The 17,072-nt window shown below is 42.3% G+C and overlaps 1 protein-coding gene and 1 pseudogene across 5 annotated transcripts in view; one reads left to right on the top strand and one right to left on the bottom strand.

The window, feature by feature from the left end:
- Positions 1 to 1,697: 1,697 nt before the first annotated feature.
- Positions 1,698 to 1,816, bottom strand: LOC123771425 (5S ribosomal RNA; annotated as a pseudogene).
- Positions 1,817 to 16,014: 14,198 nt separating this feature from the next.
- The window catches only part of LOC123771293 (serine protease svh-1), a 199,357-nt gene continuing 198,299 nt past the window's right edge, over positions 16,015 to 17,072 (top strand). For 2 of the 5 annotated variants that reach the window (XM_045763774.2, XM_045763776.2), the window contains exon 1: positions 16,108 to 16,333. The gene's annotated coding sequence lies outside the window, so the exon portion shown is untranslated. Of the gene's footprint in view, positions 16,334 to 17,072 lie in introns of all 5 variants that reach the window. The other 3 variants (XM_069305112.1, XM_045763773.2, XM_069305111.1) reach the window with 3 other exon arrangements.

Genomic DNA, 17,072 nt, shown 5'->3' with positions numbered 1-17,072 from the left:
GGGTTCCTCGTCAACTTGCTTAAATTCACTTCATCTTACACAGGTGAGGCTTTGTCATTTGTGTAATTTACCAAGAATGCTTGTTGTTGTATAACTACATACTTTTCAGTTTGTAGTTATGTAGAGGCATGGAACTGTCCTGCCCTTGAACCTCTTACAGGGAGTGAACAGTCACAGTATTATTATATCACTGAACTGTGTATATGTACAGTACTGTGGTACTCTATATATGATGCAATATCATACAATAAATATTTAAATCATTGTCACTGTTGCTGTATTTCTGTCAACTAGGGTTGTATTTTCGCTGTATCACTCCAATTTTACCACTCCCCACTGTGATTCCACAGCGATGTAGAGTGCTACCTCTCTATTCAGTCCTCTTCACTGGCGTGCAGGTAAGAGGAACATCAGCCTGTTCTGTGCCCTTTACATAATGTGCAGCGAGCGGCCTGTTCCATGACTCTCCTTTGGTGTGCAGGAGGAGTTATGTTCCATGTCTCTCCCTAGTGTTCATGTAATGGCGTGTTGCATGTCTCTCCCCTGGTGTGGGAAGGGAGAGGGTTGTTGCATGTCTCTCCCCTGGTGTGGGAAGGGAGAGGGTTGTTGCATGTCTCTTCCATTGTGTGCAGGAGCAGTATGATGCGGCCTGTTACATGTCTCTCAACTGGTATGCAGGGAGCAGACTGCTCCATGTGCCTTCCCTGGTGTGTAAGGAGCGGCCTGTTCCATGTCTCTCAACTGGTGGGTAGAAAGGGGCCTATTCCGTGTCTCTCCCCTGGTATGTAGAGAGCGTCCTGTTCCATATCTATCCCCAGAGTGAAATGAGCAGCATGTTCCATGTCTCCCCCTTGGTGTTCAGGAAGCTACCGGTTCCATGTCTCTCCAATGGCGTCCATGGAGTGGTCTGTTCTACGTTTTTCCAATTCCGTGCAGCGAGCGGCCTGTTCCATGTCTCTCCTCTGACGTGCAGGGAACTGTCCGCTCCATGCCTCTCCGCTGGTATGCACGGAACGCCCTGTTCCATGTCTCTCCTTCCCGGGGCGTGTAGGGAGTGGAGTGTAATGGGTGAAGGGAGCATCCCAATACATGCTTCTCCCAGGCATGTAATGGGAGCAGGGAGTATCCCATTACACTCCTCTCCCAGGCATGTAATGGGTGCAGGGAGCATCCCAATACACGCTTCTCCCGGGCATGTAATGGGTGCAGGGAGCATCCCATTACACTCCTCTCCCAGGCATGTAATGGGAGTAGGGAGCATCCCATTACACTCCTCTCCCAGGCATGTACGGAGCAGGTGAGGAACACATCCGCTTACCAACCTGGGTTTTCCCACTTATTTTATGTACTTGCCTCGTCAACACCCGTTGGTGGCCAGTGACTGTATTTACTATTTGTATTTACTATTTTTGCCTGCAGAATTGAGCTATTAGCTCTTGGGCCCCGCCTTTCTAATCAATCTATTTCATCTCTATTATGTTCACTACATATATTAACTCTCTAGCACACTCATCTCCAGTAAGAAACCCGTAGTAGTTGTCTAACTCCCAGGTACCTATTTACTGCTAGGTGAACAGGAGCATTAGGGTGAAAGAAAATCTGCCCAATTGTTTCTGCCTCGGCCAGGAATCGAACCCGGGCCCTTAGGACTTCGATCCCCAAGATATCCACTCAACCGCGAATCCTCCAAAGTTTAATAACAATAGCATTTGGTGTTCCCAGGCGGTCACCCATCCAAGTACTAACTTAACCAAACGTTGCTTAACTTCACTGATCGGATGAGGAGCTGTGTTCTCAACGTATTATGGCCGTTGGCATATATGTGTGTATTTACAATTTGTTTGTATTTACTATTTATGTCTGGAGAATCTAGCTATTAGCTCTTGTACCCCGCCTTTCTAACGAATCTATTTTTCCTTTATAATATTTACTAAATATATTTTTCTTTAACACACACACACGTCCCCAGGAAGCAGCCCGTAACAGCTGACTAACTCCCTGGTATTATTTACTGCTGAGTGAACAGATGCATCAGGGTGAAAGAAACTCTGCCCATTTGTTTCCGCCTCGGCCAGAAATCGAGCCTGGTCCCTTAGGACTACAACCTCGGAGCGCTCTCCAATCAACTGCGAGGCCCCCACTGTCCCTGTGTTTGTGCGTATTTGTCTATACTATTTATGTGTTGGGAAAATCGAGCTATTTGCTCTTTGACCCCCGCCATTCTAACAATCTATTTGTCCCTCTAATATATATATTTCTATTTAACACACACACACACACACACACACACACACACACACACACACACACAGCGGGACCAAAGGCGGGACCAAAGAGCCAGAGCTCAACCCCCGCAAGCACAATTAGGTGAGTACAATTAGGTGAGTACACACACACACACACACACACACACACACACACACACACACACACACACACACACACACACACACACACACACACACACACACACACACACACACACACACACACACACACACACAGACAAGAGAGACACACACAGAAAGAGACCAAGGTGTGGACGTAACACCTAATCTATCTCCTGAGGCACATATAAATAGGATAACGACATCAGCGTACTCTACACTGGCAAAAGTTAGAACATCATTCAGAAACCTAAGTAAGGAGGCATTTAGGGCGCTTTTCACTGCCTACGTGAGGCCAGTCTTAGAGTATGCCGCCTCATCATGGAGTCCCCATCTGAAGAAGCATATAATGAAACTGGAAAAGGTTCAGAGGTTTGCAACGAGACTCGTCCCAGAGCTACGAGGGATGGGGTATGAGGAGCGCCTGAGGGAACTGTGCCTTACGACACTAGAAAGAAGAAGGGAGAGGGGGGGGGGGACATGATAGGAACGTATAAAATACTAAGAGGAATTGACAGAGTGGACATTGACGAAATGTTCACACGGAATAGTAACAGAACGAGGGGACATGGATGGAAGCTTGAAACTCAGACGAGTCATAGAGATGTTAGGAAGTTTTCTTTTAGCGTGAGAGTAGTGGGAAAATGGAATGCACTTCAGGAACAGGTTGTGGAAGCAAATACTATTCATAATTTTAAAACCAGGTATGATAGGGAAATGGGACAAGAGTCATTGCTGTAAACAACCGATGCTCGAAAGGCGGGATCCAAGAGTCAATGCTCGATCCTGCAGACACAACTAGGTGAGTACAACTAGGTGAGTACAACTAGATGAGTACACACACACACACACACACACATACATCCCCAGAAAGCAGTCCGTAGCAGTAGTCTAACTCCCAGGAATGTCCTATTGCTAGGTGAACAAGAAAATCAGGGTGAAAGAAACATTGCCCATTTCTTTCTTCCTCCGCCAGGAATCGAATCTGGGCCATTAGAACTACGACCCATAAGCTCTATCCACTCAGCCACGAGGCCTGTACTCACCTAGTTGTACTCATCTAGTTTTGCTTATGGGGGCTAAGCTCTGGCTCTTTGGTCCCGCCTCTCAACTGTCAATCAACTGGTATACAGATTCCTGAGCCTACTAGCTCTATCAAATTTACATTTGAAACTGTGTGTGGAATCTGCCTCCACCACATCACTACTTAATGCATTCCATTTGTTTACTACTCTGACACTGAAAAAATTCTTTCTTATGTCTCTGTGGCTCATCTGGGTACTAAGTTTCCACCTGTGTCTCCTTGTTCGTGTTCCACCCGTGCTAATGAGTTTGTCTTTGTCCACCCTGTCATTTCCCCTGAGAATTTTGTACGTGGTTATCATGTCTCCCCTTACTCCTCTGTTTTCCAGGGATGTGAAGTTCAGCTCCCTTAGTCTTTCCTTGTAGCTAATACATCTCAGTTTGGGTACTAGTCTGTTGGCATACTTCTGAATCTTCTCTAACTTAGTCTTGTGTTTAACTAGGTATGGAGTCCAGGCTGGATCTGCATACACCCGGATTGGTCTTACATAAGTGGTATACAAGGTACTGAACGATTTCTTACTCCGGTTTCTAAAGGCAGACTGTTGTCCAGTCTAGCATATGCCGCTGATGATATCCTTTGTTTGTGGGCCTCTGGGGACAGGTTCGGTGTGATATCAACCCCCAGAACTTTTTCTCTAATCGATTCTTGCAGGACATCGCCTCCCAGATGGTACATTGTATACAGCATTCTGCTCCTTTCGCCTAATTTCATTACTTTACACTTTCCTGAGTTAAACCTTAGTAGCAATTTTCTAGACCATTCCAGCAGTTTGTCCAGGTCGTCCTGTTATCTCTGTCTATCATCATCTGTCTTGATTCTTCTCAGAATTTTTGCATTATCAGCAAACATTGACAGGAATGAGTCTATACCCTCCGGAAGTCGTTTACATATATTAGAAACAGGATGGGGCACAAGTACATGGCCCTGCGGGACTCCGCTGGTGACATCTCGCCACTCTGATGATTCCACCTCTCACCGTTACTCGCTGTTTCTTGTTGCTTCGATACACCCTTATCCACTGGAGCACCTTACCTTTTACTCCTGTCTTTTGCTCCAACTTTTGTAACAGCCTTTTGTGAGGTACTGTGTCAAAGGCTTTCTCACAGTCCAAGAAAATGCAGTTTGCCCACCCTTCTCTTTCCTGACTAATTTGTGTTGTTTGGTCTTAGAATTCTATTATACCTATTAGGCATGATTTACCATCTCTGAACCCATGCTGTAGTTCAGCACCTCTTGTCTGTCACCCTTTTTGTATATTGGGACTATATTAGCTGTCTTCCAGATTTCCGGTAGGTCTGGAGCATGTTTTTTTCCTGTCACAGGTAGAGGCATGTATATAGTAGATATATAAAAACACGCCCCTATTCGAATGCAACGTTATGTCAAAATTTCAAAGCAATCGGTAAAGAGGTTTCGAAGATTTCCCTCACATGAAAAACAGAGTTTTGTCAAAAAATCATGTTTTTCCTCGTCACAGACATGACATGTATATAAGTATGTTTATAAAAACCCGCTCGGATGTGAATGGAACGAAGTGTGAAAATTTCAAAGCAATCAGTGAAGAACTTTCGGAGATTAGCGATTATGAACAAACGAACATTTCCATTTTTATTTATATAGATTAACTGAGGAATTTATATATATTTTTCTTTAATCTATATATGCGTTTACATTATCCATTATTGTTTGTATCTACACGATTGCATTCTGGTATATCAATTACATGCATGGGACTGTCGCCCTAGATACGTTTCCAGTGCTGACCGATACACGAGCTTTGCTGTACCAGATAACAAATTATGGGGGCCTGTGTCCGTGAATTGTCCCCACATTATAATTACTGCTTCTATTAGTTTTATTTTATTGTAAATGCCTTCCTAGGTAAAGTGTGAACTTAAGTGTGCCAAGTAGAGGATCCTCTGTGCTGCTCTGCCTGTGTTGACCACCACGCTTCACGATTGAGGTAAGTGATTGTTGCTTGTGCAGGGCCAAGCAGGTGTTAAATATTGTTGTAATTTTACATTTTGTGAATGAAGTGTTAATATATTTAAAGTGATTAATTATGGAAAATCAAGTGGAATTGTTGCTGTCAGAGCCAAACTTTGAAGGGATTACAAGCCTGACAATGTCTGCCTTGATTTATATAGCAGGTAAATTAGATTTGACAGCTAATAACAGAATGGTTAAATCCCAGCTAGTAATGTTGATAGTCACCCATTTAGTGGAAAATGGTAGGCTTGAGGAGAACATTCTAGACGAATTAGCTGAAGGGTCAAGTGGTCAAGTAGCATTAAAACGTCGTGAGTTAGAATCTCAGCTTGAACTTGCTAGACTAGAGGCTCAAAAGCAACAGAGAGAATTAGAGTCTCAACAGAGACAACATCAAGTAGAACTTGAGACACAGAATGCCAGAATTGCAGCTCAGTTGATGTTAGAGGACGCTAGACAGAGACAATTAGAGGTTCAACAACAAATGGAGGCAGATAGAAATAGAGTTGAAGCACAAAGAATTGAAGCTGGACATGGTAACATTAGTAATATTTCCAACAGTCAGTCTAGAATTAACAAATATGTAGAATTGCCTAAATTTCATGAGGAATATCCTGAGGTCTTCTTCTCTACTATTTCTAAAATTGCAATCAGCATGAATTGGCCTGTAGATCAGTGGGTTGCAATCACGCAAAGTCAATTAAGAGGCAAAACTCAAGAGGTCTTCGCATCACTTCCTGATGCTAACAGCTTTAATTACGATTTCGTTAAGAAGAGCATCTTAAATACTTATAAATTAAATCCACAGGCACATAGACAGAAATTGCGTAACTTAAAGAGGGCACATGATCAAACTATTGCTGATTTTACTAGGTTAAAAGTCTATTATTGTGAGAGATGGCTTAAATCACTTTCATTTAGAGTTTGAGACTCTTAAAAACCTTGTAATTACTGAAGAAGTATTATCTTGTCTCCCATATAGACTATCCACCTATATGGCTGAACAAAAGACCATTACAGATATACATGAGCTCTCAAAGCTCGCTGATGAGCATGAGTTATTTACCAGGGGTACAATTTAGGGCCCAGTCTAATATTTTAATAGTAGAGTAAATCCTAATGCTCATAAAAATGTTCACCAGACCAAACCCAGTTATAATCATCCTGCTACTCACATGAATTCTTCTCTTGTTAAACCTAAGATTGAGAATACACAGTCGGGGATGCAACCCCCAGTAATATAACAAATAAATCTTCAGTGGGTGTGGCTGGGTCAACCACTGCCACTCGATTTTGTACTCATTGCAAGATAAGAGGTCATGTCATAACGTCCTGCGTTCAGAAACACCCCAGAGTAAGACCTACAGGTCTCATTCTTTGTAGAGGTGTGCAGAGTAGATAAAATAAACATGTTACTATAGATCCCAAATGGATGTCCAATTATCACCCATATATCCATTCTGGTGAAGTTTTATGTACAAATGGGAAATGGAATCCAGTAGTTCTTCTCCGTGATACTGGTGCTTCCCAAACATTATTTTCAACTGGTGTACTCTCTAATGTTGCAAAGAGAGATGTTGGGGAGTCTGTAGTTCTTCAGAGTGTTGCAGGATGTCAAACTGTACCTCTGATAGATGTTAATTTGAGGTCCACCATTACCCTAGGCTTGTGCACTGTTGGTAAACAGTTGCTCATCCCAGGTGTGGATGTTATTTTGGATAATGATGTGACTATAAATCATATTGGGAAGGTTGATCCCATTTTGTTTCCAGAATCAGTTATGTTGAATAAACAGCCAGTTCCAGTGAAAAATGTTATCTGCCCTGCCTGTGTTGAGTTTAGTTCTGTGAGTAAACAGCCAGATGCAGTGGAAAGTGTTGTATACCCTGCCTGTGCTGAAACTAGTTCTGTGAATGACCCAGTCTGTTGTAGTGGATAGTATTATCTACCCTACTTGTGATGATTCCAGTTCTATTATTGTTCCAGTTGTCGGTTCTGTCACTACCAAAGTAATTGTTCCAGAGACCAGTACCCCTTCAGAGGAGAAGTGGTATTCTAATCCAGTTGATGGTTTGGAACAGGATGTCCATGGGCCATTGTCTTGCCCGCTCAATACAAACGTTGTGCCAGGAGTTGAGAGAAAATCAGTTTTTGCCACGACTCCGTTTTATTCTAACCAAGTGAATGGTTTGGGAAAGGATGTCGGGTTGACAGAGGTTTTCCCACTCACTCCAAAGTTAGAATCAGTTGACGAGAATGAGTTCGTTGTAGAGGGCCTGCCTCAACCTAGCCTAGAGAATGGTGAAGGCGAGGAGGTCAAATTACCTGATACTTGCCCGCTCGCTTCAGATTTTTAGTCCTTTAATTTGTGTAAATTGAGTAGAACTGACCCAGAGATTTCAGAGAGTAGCAAGAAGACGGTCTGTACTGTAGATCCATTGTTGGAGAGTGTGGGAGATCAGCCAGAGGATCAGCTTCTGACGAATAGATGGAGACCCATTGAGCCTCCCTCTTCAGTTGTCTGTGAGGATGTGACCCAACTTGGTAGAGTTATTGACTGTAAACAGACAGTACTCCAAGCATCTCCAGATTATGCCATGGGAGGAAAATTTGGTAAAGTTTGTATGATTATTTTGAATGGTAACATTTCTTCTAGGTCTAAGTTGCAGAATTTTGTGGTCAGTTATTCTTATTCCATGGGGAGTAAGTGTTTAAGTGTTTGTCATTGAGTAAATTGAGTCAGAATGTTCTTAGGATGTTCTTGCAATGTATTGTTATTCTGCAGGAGCCTTTCTCCCTTGTAGTAATGAACTGTGGGACATCTTTGTCCAGCCTTGTTGTTGAGCAGAGAGAGTTTACTCCAGTAAATTGTACATCCAGTTGTAATGAGAAAATTGTGTGTAATTCTAGAGCAGTGTCTCTATCTTTAGATCTAGTTTAATTTGCTGCAAGAGTATTGAACAAACTATATGTTCCACTCAAATGTTGTACTGACTTTCAGAGTCAAAATGGTGTTGGAGGATTTCATCAGACTTTGGAGCAGATGTTCAAAGTCCCAGGTGTGTGGTACAAGTTGTAGTGGGACAAGTTTATCCCACCTATTGATGAGTGTGAAGGGTTATTGGTTGTCCTTGGGTGGTTCCCAGGTAATCTGCTTTGCATCTTCAAGGTGATAAGACCCTTCACACTATTGTTTGATTGTTTCATGTCTTCAGGAGGAAGTCACTTCCTGAGTGAAGTCCAGAGTAAGGGTTGTCAAGTTTTCAGAAGGGTTCTGTTATTTTCTTGGGAAGCCAGAATGATTACGAAGGTATGGTTTGTACAAACGTTCACCATTAGAGGGTGTGAGCTTGTTCTTGGAGTTGTGATTTGGATACTGTGCATAGGAATAATCCTGTTTTCTCTCACTGATCGTTCTGACAGAGTTATGAAGCAATTGACTTATGTGTTCACTGATGGTCATCTGAGTCAGATCAATCAGGTAGTCCTTGCACTGGCCCTCGTGGTTTGTGTCTGTTGGGTTGAATATCAAAGGTCTTCTGAGAAGTTGTGTTGTGATTCTGAGGGTTCTGCGAGTGAAAAGGTTTCAGATGTATGTGTGGTTTAACCCTATTTCTTCTAATTTTAGAACAAATTGGTCGAGGCTGTATGTTCCACAGAAGATCCAGTGCGATGGGAAACAGATGTCCTTGCTAGGGCATGCCTAGATCAACCTCATTACCCAAGAGAAGTCCCTGAACCACCTTGCATCCAGTCAGTTTCATCTAAGTGGTACAACTCCAGAAACAAGGAGTCATGACCAGCGGAACATGTTTAGGAAATATTTACCAGGTAGAAAATGGATACTATGGAAGTATGGGACTAATATAAGTTAACAGTGGAACTAGATGAAAAGATAACTCGTGGCATAGACCTTGTTAATGTGGGCGCATTAATTGGCATTGCTACTCATGTGCATCATGATAAAATTGTTGATAGGAGAGTGAAGTATTACCTCATGAATATAAGTGAACAGAATGAGAAAGTGCCCAGGAGAGATAAAGTTGCATACTCCAGAGGAACAATTGTGAAATTCCTGATATATACAGACAGTGATGTAGGACATTATAACAGGACTGAACTTTTTGATTTTCATGTGAAACCTACTCGGTTCAAATTTGATTGTGGAAGAAATAAAGTATACCTGTGTTTTCATTTTTGCCAACAGATATTTCATGTTTATTCTTACATGCATAGGATTAATTTTTCATATTCTTGTATGCATGCATACTTTTTCCATTCATGTACTAAGTATTGTACTTACTCTAGTTAAAAATGACATTAATCTTCAATTAATTGCATTTTTCTCTTAGAGGTGGGGGTATGTTACGAATCCAAATCAGAGTATGGATTCTGATCATGAGCATTGTTACCAATCGTACGTCACGGCATGAAACCCTGACAACAGCAAGACCTTAAATGTCTAGGGCAAACTACAAACTGCTGTTCTCTAGAGCGGGTCACCAGTGTAACCACATAAATGGCACAGGCAAAGAATTAAAAGTATTTCTCCCTTAGGACTGAAGAAATATACATATAAAGTTATAATATATATTCAATATAATTCTCAATATTATATAAAGTACAGATGGACAAAAATCACTTATAAAGCAAAAAAAAGTACTGTCTCTCCTAGAATATGATAAATTATGGCACAACCCAAATAAACAGACTTATCTCCCAAAGATGTTAACTCTCCTGGTCCGTTATAGCTATTGACCTACATGAACGGCAGCACTAGAAATCATAACATCTGCCCCGCGAAAAATTGCCAAAGTTACAAGTATTTCAAAAACTTACATGGAGCAATATATATTGACAAGAGAAAGCTTAAACTAACTTAGTAATTGGTTATAATAATGTGTATAACAAAAATAAGGTAATTATTGCTTTATACAGTAATTAAAATAACACATACAAAGGGGAATGATGGCATGCTCACCCAGCAACTGACTATCCCACGATAAATTGCCAACTCAAGTTCAAACAATTATAATTCACCTATTGTTACCCACGTATGATCATATGAATCATTAGTTCCCCCGGGAACAGCTGAGTACACAAAGAAATAAAACAATCATTCCCACGATACGTTGGGCCTAACTCCAACATACAACAATTTAACATTAAATTATATATTACACAAAACATATATAAATGTAAGCATATATAAATGTACAAATTAAATTTAATTTATTTAATTACGTATCTAAGAGAGGTACGTAACAAGCATCATGATGATCATGATGCACTTACCTCACCACCAGAAGTTTGTCCCTCCCCAGGCAGACCTACTTTCTTATATGTTCGCCATCTTTCAATAATATTTAATTAGATGAGTATGGCCGCCAGCTGAAATCTGTATTAGAAAAAGCCCCCCAACCTTTCTCTCAGCGACTCCGTGGAAACAAGCTTCCCTTCCTGTCAGACTTGGGGGGCCTCGGCGTCCGCTCAGCACCCCAAATTGCTGTACCGGCGTTCCTGTCCTCTTCAGTGGCAGTTGACAATTTGGTGAAGGAAATCCTACCTGAGTACCTAGGTCAACAGGCAGGGGCACATGATCCCAGCTTTACGGTCTTCACCACCAAATGGGTCTCTTTTTGCAGGACCAGCACTCCAACCACCACCTTCTGAAGCTCTCAACCAATCCAGCTGGCATCGCCCCATTGTTGACCAAGCAGCTGCAACATGCCTAGAGCTGCGACAACACCCCATGACAATGCCCGACTTAGGGCTGTAGCAGCTGCCCATGCAGGTGACTTCTAATTAGCAACCCCAATGTCAGTAACAGGCAAGTATCTCATACTGCAGTCCCTCCGAATTGCTGTGGCTCTCTGTCTTTTAGCCCCAATCCACACCGAATACAGGTGTATTTGCGGCGAGGCAGTGACCGACAGGTACGGACGGCATGGCCTTCAAGTCGATTGTCAATCACTTGAGAATGGTCCAGGACGGACCGAAACGTCGTCGTCCCTTCACCTTCTAGTGTGTGGTCTGGTCAACATACTTTAGCCACGTTATTGTGATTCATCGCCTCAAGGGTTTTTTATTCATGCTTCTTTAGCATATCCTTAATAATCTTTAATCTGCCAAGAAAACTTCTATTCATTATATCTAGTGGCGTGAATCCTTTGAAACAATCATCTGCTGGTGTATTTAACTTCCCGTGGTGGCGGCCATCTTTGTTATTGAAGATGTTTTGTTATGGAATAAAAACATTTCCAACACAGAATTTTCAATCACTTATACTTATTTCTTGTATTTTATTTACGTTTAAATTTCCCTATACCTTTATGTAACCTGGGCCATCACTTACATCCATCAACCTGTTCCCATGTTGAACTTGATATTCTTGGATATCAGCAACTACCTAAGGCAAATTGATATTCTTGTAGCATGCTGCAGTGACTCCTGCCTCCTGGGGCGAGTGTGTGTGTGTGTGTATTTACTACTTGTATTTTCTATTTGAGCTCGCAGAATCGAGCAATTAGCCATTTATTTATCCTATATTAAAGCTATTTTTTTTTGTCCCCTTTTACTCCCCTTGCCACTTCTGGGGGGGGGGGGGTAAGGGTTGATCTAGCTATAGAGCCCCACGACCCAGCCACAAGGCATGGGCCGCGAGGCCCCGCAACAGTAACCCTAAAAACTACATTACAACTAAAAACAAACTAAAATTCATGTTGTGGCCTACTGTGTACAAAACAAAAAGAAAAATAAATGTACATGGGGATGCATAAAAAAGAAGGATGTACATTAAAATATATGAAACAAAATAAAATAGGCATGTCACTGAATGAATGAATAACGTCTCCTGAGGAGACGATCACCTTCAAATGGCATACGTGCGTGGGAAAGATATATCATGGGGAAGACATGCCTGGCTTGAAACAAGTCAAGTCCCCGGAGAGACAGAGAACATGCACGCATGTGTCCCTCCAGCCGTAGCTTATCCTCTCACGGGTTCGGTCAAGCCACCCACCATCTCCTAAATCAGCCACTGGGGAAGTGGTACCCCAAGATGACGTCCGGGAAACTTAGCCGGAGTCCACTCACCCTAGTCACTTCTGGGTGTCGGGGCACAAGGGAAGTTCACCCATGTCCAGGTCCAGGGGTGATCATTATCAACCCCTTCCCGTGCTCTTGTACCACATACGATAAATCGAGTACGTCCAGGTTAGGGCTTTTACAGAGCAGATCTCCAAATCTCCGTTGGTCAAGCCCAACTTCTTAAGAACACGGGCACTCTCAATGCTGAACCCGCCTCTCCAATTCAAGGTAATTGAGGAGGTAGAGACTGCATTAGCACCGGTGTAATCCCTGACCCATTGAAGGATCTCGGGGGTGCCATACCGGTCACATTTGCTCTGGTGTGGCCGGGAGAGTGGAAAGCCGTCAGCCGAGACCTGGGTGACTAGAATTATGGCCTCGTTACTTTTGCAAGCAATGATGTCTGACTTGTAAAAGGTCCCACCATCGGGTATCCGCACCTCCCTCACCACCTCATACCCTCGCTGTCTAAGACGACCAGCTACGAACCGGGTGATATCGTCATGACGTACCACCCGTGCTCCGTGCGTCCTTGGGCATGCTTGTGAGATATGCCCAAGGGTGCCAGGTTTCCTGCATGTATCACACATGCCGCTGGCACCTGGGCGACCCCTAGCGGCCCTTGACGGCGTGGCCAAAACGTTAGCTCTTACTCACTAACACATCTCCAGGAGGCAGCCCGTAGCAGCTGTCTACGGGCTGCTTCAGGGTGAAAGAAACTCTGGCCTTTTGTTTCTGCCTCGTCCGTGAATCGAAACCGGGACTTTAGGAATACGTCCCTCGAGCACTGTCCACTCAGCCGCAAGCAACACCTGTGTGTGTTTTTTACTATTTGTTTACTATTTGTATCTGACACTTTTTCAGTGTCAGAGTTGTTAACGGATGGAATGCATTAGGCAGTGATGTGGTGGAGGCTGACTCCAAACACAGTTTCAAATGTAGATATGATAGAGCCCAGTAGGCTCAGGAATCTGTACACCAGTTGATTGAAAGTTGAGAGGCGGGACCAAAGAGCCAAAGCTCAACCCCCGCTGGCACAAATAGGTGAGTACACACACTAGTTAGTAAATGGTTAATAAATGAGTCGTAAATGTAGTAGTAGTTAGCAAATGAATAGTTAGTAAATGAGTAGTTAATAAATGGAATGCACTAGGAAGTGATGTGGTGGAGGCTGACTCCATACACAGTTTCAAATGGTTGAGAGGCGATTGACGGTTGAGAGGCGGGACCAAAGAGCCAGAGCTCAGCCCCCACAAGCACAATTAGGTGAGTACAACTACGTGAGTATACACACACACACACACACACACACACACACACACACACACACACACACACACACACAGACTGCTAATGGAAGACTGCTAATGTAGTACCAATATACAAAAAGGGTGACAGACAAGAGGCACTGAACTACAGGCCAGTGTCCTTAACTAGTATACCATGCAAGGCGATGGAGAAGATTGTGAGAAAAAACCTAGTAACACATCCGGAGAGAAGAGACTTCGTGACAATCCATCAACATGGGTTCAGGGAGGGTAAATCTTGCCTTACAGGCTTGATAGAATTCTACGATCAGGTGACAAAGATTAAGCAAGAAAGAGAAGGATGGGCGGACTGCATTTTTTTGGACTGTCGGAAAGCCTTTGACATAGTACCCCATAAAAGGTTGATGCATAAGCTAGAGAAACAGGCAGGAGTAACTGGTAGGGCGCTCCAGTGGATAAGGGAGTGCCTAAGCAATAGGAAGCAGAGAGTTACAGTGAGGGGTGAGACCTCAGAATGGCGTGAAGTCACCAGTGGAGTCCCACAGGGCTCTGTACTTGGACCTATCCTGTTTCTGATATACGTAAATGATCACCCAGAGGGTATAGACTCATTCCTCTCGATGTTTGCTGCCGACGCGAAAGTTATGAGAAGGATTAAGACAGAGGAGGACAGCTTGAGGCTTCAAGAAAACCTGGACAAGCCTCAGGAATGGTCGAACAAATGGCTGTTAGAGTTTAACCCAAGCAAATGTAATGTAATGAAGATAGGGGGTAAGAAGCAGGAGACCAGATACAAAGTATCATTTGGGGGATGAGATACTTCAAGAGTCAGAGAGAGAGAAAGACCTGGGGGTTGATATCACGCCAGACCTGTCCCCTGAAGCTCATATCAAGAGGATAACATCAGCAGCATATGCCAGGTTGGCTAACATAAGAACGGCCTTAAGAAACTTATGTAAGGAATCTTTCAGAACATTATATACCACATATGTCAGACCAATCTTGGAGCATGCGGCTCCTGCATGGAGTCCATATCTAGTCAAGCATAAGACTAAACTGGAAAAGGTTCAAAGGTTTGCCACCAGACTAGTACCCGATCTGAGAGGTATGAGCTACGAGGAGAGACTACGGGAATTAAACCTCACTTCCCTGGAAGACAGAAGAGTTAGGGGGGGACATGATCACCACATTCAAGATTCTCAAGGGAATCGACAGGGTTGATAAAGACAGGCTATTTAACACAAGGGGAACACGCACTAGGGGACACAGGTGGAAACTGAGTGCCCAAATGAGCCACAGAGATATTAGAAAGAACTTTTTTAGTGTCAAATGGTTGACAAATGGTTAACAATATTGTCAAATGGTTGACAATATATATATATATATATATATATATATATATATATATATATATATATATATATATATATATATATATATATATATATATATATAATATATATATATATATATATATTATATATATATATATATATATATATATATATATATATATATATATATATATATATGTGTGTGTGTGTGTGTATATGAATATATATGCATATACACGATGCATATGTGTATATGCGACTTGTTTGACCATCATTCAATAAATTAATGAAAACTTGTTCTGAATATACATGGCAGGAAGCTACATCCATGGTGTGGGAGCGAGGGTTGCCAGAGATAAAATATAGACGCCTCTCATTTAGTCAGTTATTTGAATTAAAACTCTTACCAGAAAGTTACAGTGGATTATATAACAACAATGGTAATAATTTAATATTCTTGTAATGCCATAAACACACACACAGCGATTCGCTCGTTTTTAGAAAGTGGAAGCCACTCGGCCAGTCAGGTTGTCAGTACAAGTTGCCGAGGCAGGTGAGGGAGGCGGCCACACTCAACCTTTCCTTGTTGGTGCGCCACCGTAGTGTGTTTGTTTTTAGGTAAACACTTCCACTGTATTTTGTTTATAGTTTTCTGAACATTTGTTTTGTACCTACTGTCTAGCCTGATGTCACCATATCTGTCGGTTACATCTCCACCCGGTCACACAGACACTACCAACCAGTCAGTCATTCTGCCACAACCAGTCAGTCATTCTGCCACCACCAACCAGTCATCCTGCCACCACCAGCCAGTCATTCTGCCACCACCAACTACTCACACAGACACCACCAGCCAGTCATCCTGCCACCACCAACCTTTACCGCCACCAACCATCCAGCATCCTCCCTGCCTCCCAGGCACTCTGCCTCTGAGCGACTTAACGCTAGGTATCAGTGACGTCACCTCAGCTGAGTCGTCCGGGCGCCGGGTAGCTTGGTGTCGTCAGTGTGTGGTCCAGGCGGGCCCTGAGTTGGTGCGCTCCCTACAGTTTGTCCTCCACCTGTCCGTTAGCCTAAATACTAACAAGGCACTATCGTAAGCAGGCGTTCTTAGTCTGTCTAACTAGCCAGCTTTTGGTCGCAGCGTCTGCCTGTCTGTCTTTCACAGTGTTCCACGGGGTAAGTAAACTAACTCACCCCTTTCTCTTGAAATACTACTTATATTATTTGTCAGAAAGTATCAATATGTAGTGATGGATCACCAATAATTCCCCTTTTGCACACTTTATAGAGTCAGCAAAAAAGTCCGCAAAAAAATGCTAAAATCCAAATGTAAAGATTCCTAGACCTACAATAATTTATATATATGTTGTACCTAGTAGACAGAACGCAGTTCTTGGCCTGCTATGCAAGGCCTGATTTGCGTAATAAGCCAAGTTTTCCAGAATTTCAATATTTTTCTCATTTTTTCTTATGAAATAATAAAGCTATTAATTTCATTATGTATGAGCTAATTTGTTTTAAATTTTAGTTAAAACTAACGTAGATATATGACCGAACCTAACGAACCCTACCTAACCTAACCTAACCTATTTTAACCTAAACTAACATAGCTATATCAATAATTTATGTTCTTAATATAATATAATAATAATATTTAAAATAAACCAATAGGAAACAATTTATTGAAAATAAAGAAAATCACTCGGCCTATTAGGCAAATCGGGCCTTGCATAGTAGGCCGAGAAGTGCGTTCTGGCTACTAGGTACGATATATATATATATATATATATATATATATATATATATATATATATATATATATATATATATATATATATATATATATATTAGTATATTTTGGTAGCAGTCTTTCCTGTAGACATATATTATTAAATATGACCGAAAAAGTAAGATT

The sequence above is a fragment of the Procambarus clarkii genome, chromosome 54 (assembly GCF_040958095.1).
Source record: "Procambarus clarkii isolate CNS0578487 chromosome 54, FALCON_Pclarkii_2.0, whole genome shotgun sequence".
Lineage (NCBI taxonomy): Eukaryota > Metazoa > Arthropoda > Malacostraca > Decapoda > Cambaridae > Procambarus > Procambarus clarkii.
The sequence above is the reverse complement of the archived record's forward strand: the minus strand, read 5'-3'. Positions and strand labels throughout refer to the sequence as shown.